Source organism: Protopterus annectens, chromosome 16.part0 (assembly GCF_019279795.1).
Source record: "Protopterus annectens isolate FY-2018-M chromosome 16.part0, PAN1.0, whole genome shotgun sequence".
Classification (NCBI taxonomy): Eukaryota; Metazoa; Chordata; order Ceratodontiformes; family Protopteridae; genus Protopterus; species Protopterus annectens.
The window spans coordinates 602,489,039-602,492,397 of NC_056750.1; positions in this window are offsets into that span (position 1 = coordinate 602,489,039).

Genomic DNA, 3,359 nt, shown 5'->3' on the forward strand with positions numbered 1-3,359 from the left:
AACTGCAATTCAGTGAAGTGAGTTTTCAGTAATTTGAGTTTTCAACGAAGTGGTCAGGGTGAAATGAGATTCAACGAAACAAAGTAGACCCGCTTTAGATAGGTCAATAAATATACATACCCCATTTTTTGATTCATTTATTATGTTCAGTAGATCATATCTAATACTTTTGGCAGTTGCAGCTGGATGATGCTTTGTAAAACCATGCTGAACTCACCTTAATGACTCAATGGGCCTGATTCACGAAGGCTTGCACGGAGTCTAAGAGTAGAGTAAGACTCAATGCAGCCAACATGTCCGCCGAGCGATCCAGGAAGAGCCGGTAGGGGCGTGTAACAGAGCTCCTTAAACTAGTCCTACACGGACAGGGCTTGGATATGCAAATTACCTCAATTGCAGGTGAAAGCTATGCAAATGAGGTACATTTGCGATCCAGGAAACCCAAACCTGTCCGAGTAGGAGTAGTGTTATTTGCAGAAATGTACTCAGTTGATAACTGAGTACGGTTCTGCAAATAGCAAAACGGAGCCGTGACAGCTGCAAAAAAAGCATGCATTTACTGGAGGAAGCATGCCAGTGGCCAAAAATACGGCCATTGGCAATGGGAAGTGATTCAAAATAGAAATAAAATAACTTTTTTTTTCATCCCGATCTCTGGGGTTTAACCGTAGCGCAGCGCAAACGCGCTGTGCCCTAAAAAACAGAAAATTAATAATTAAGATCCACAAATGTGGATTTTATACCCAAAATGAATTTACAATGCAAGTGAATGGCAGGCTGAAGACAACATGGCCACCGAGTAGAGGTTGCTAAGGGGGGAAGCTCAGTTTAAGAGATGTAACCAAGCATTAGTAGGCAATCCTATGGAAATGAGAGTTAGGGTAGTGAATCGCAAGTTTACATAGGAAATGAGCACAGTCAGTGGAGTGTAGGAGTAAGATAAGGGGAGTAACAGAGTAGAAGATAGGCGACATCACGAAGGGGGGTATGTATGAAAGGAGTGAAGCTCAACAGTGTCATATGTCAGCCGACAATTACATATCATTGAAAGAGGTGTGTCAACAGGTAGGCCAGGTAAAGTCAAGAAATGGAAGGTGTATGCTGTGGATAACACCAAAGTTTCTTGCTGAGTGTGCATGTGTGCATGCCAGTAAAACCGAGTAAGACCGTGTGCTCGCGTGTAAGCTTGAGTAAGCATATGTAAGGCTGTGTAAACAGTTGTAAGCATGTTTGCTCCAGTGTGCGCGCGTTTTAACAAGAATAAGCAGGGTTTAGTCCATGTAAGCATGTGTGCGCGCATGTTAGCTGCTGTGCGCGGCGCTCCCCCTCAGGAAACAGAAAGGAAAAAGGAAGCACACCAAATAGTAGGGAAGTTACCAGGGAGTACTAGCAGAGCTAGCAGGTGAAAATCAGAATTGGGCAATTGCCCAGGCAGAACACTAGCCCAGCCCAGCACTTAAAACACTGCAAACAACAGTTCATTATGTTTCTCTCGAGACACTGCAACACTGCAGTAAGCTAATAGCAGTGAAAACTGAAAAAGCTGTACTGAGGCAAAAAATGTTAGGGGCTGCCATTGCTGTTATAAGGTGACATATGCAACATGCTGAGGGTGGTGATGATGCAAATGCTGCTGGACAACCCACAGTGAGGAAACGGAGAAGATTGTACAGGCCCAGGGTAACCTACCAGGGGCTTCATGAGGTGGAGATAGTGGAGCACTGTAGAGTGGACAGAGACCTCTTGCAGCAAATTGTCGAGCTGTGCAGGCCAGGCCTCACACACACAACCAACAGAGGGGAACCCATCCCAGTGGAAACTATGGTATATGTTGGCCTAAGAATATTAGCAACAGGTACCTTCCAGAGACCAACTGGTGATATGATGGGAATATCACAGGCATCAGCATCCAGGGTACTGCACCAGTTCCTGGATGCCATGTTAGCACATGCCGGTGATCATGTATACTTCCCCAATTCCCGTGAGGTATTGGCCAGCAATATGCGTCTCTTCCAGCAAATAGCGGAATACTCTGAGGTAGTGGGTGCAATAGACAGCATGCACATACGCATCAAAGCACCAGCCAGTGAGTGGGGTAGGGTCTACTTCAACCGCAAGGGCTTTCCCTCCATCAACTGCCAGGTCGTGTGTGATGCCCAGGGCATAATACTGAATGTGTGTGCTGGCTGCCCTGGAAGCTACCGTGATTCCCATATCTGGCATCTGACACAGCTGTACCAGACATTTGCCAATGGGGACATCCCACATGGACACCTAGTGGGGGATGCTGGCTATGCACTGGAGCCGTGGCTGATGACACCCATCAGAAATGCACACACACCTGAACAGGAATGCCATAATGAGGCACACGCACAAACACGAAATGTAATCGAGCGTGTGTTTGGGCTGCTCAAGTCACGGTTCCGGTGCCTGGACACATCTGGTGGAGCCTTGCAGTACTCACCCAACTACATGTACCCAAATTGTCATGGTATGTGCTATGCTACATAATATGATCCTGCGAAAACAGCTGCAGCAGGACCAGCATAGGCCTGGGCCAAACAGCCTCCCACCATTGCCAGGGCCATCATAGGCAGAGCATGACTCGGAGGAGGAACAACCTGAGCCTGCCCCAGTAGGCAGAAGGAGTTGTGCCCAGTATGCCTTGGCCTTGGCAAAGAGGCAACGTATAGCACATACACTGGCTCAGTAGGAACTCTGGTAATGATACCTCTCTCTCTGACCCGCACATATAGTAAAAGGGATGCCTACATTGACACTACCTGCAGTCAAACATGTATAGGGAGTGTAGTATGTGCATCCGACATAGGCAGCCCTGCATCAACACCTGAGGCATGATTGCCATGTGTTAAGCAGTATAAAGCGGTGCTAAACAGCATTTACCACTATGTAGTATATGTAAACCAAATCGTACACGCCAACTAGTACAAATGTGGTCAATGTTGAGTAATATTGGCCAACGTCCAGCAATGATGGTTAATATTGAGCAATGTTGGACAAGCTGGGTCTAAGTAGGGCATAGCTGAACAAAAGCCAACATGCTTATAGTTGCTCTACTGGCCCTTAAGCAGTCTGGTCTGCTCAGTATGAAAATATAAGCGGTGATGGTCCTCGAACCCAGGATACTGTGCACTATAGTCATAGTACTGAACCACTAAACCATGACAGTATTGCAGTGGTTAATCTGTATGAAGAAATGTTGATAAGTCTATGCAAAGTATTCCATGGAAACCCTGCAGGCACAGCATAATTCCTGTCGAGTTATGACACAAGGGTGAGTCCTGCAGTAAGAATAGAACCTGACTTTTAACACACACAGTACAAATGTTAATATTGGA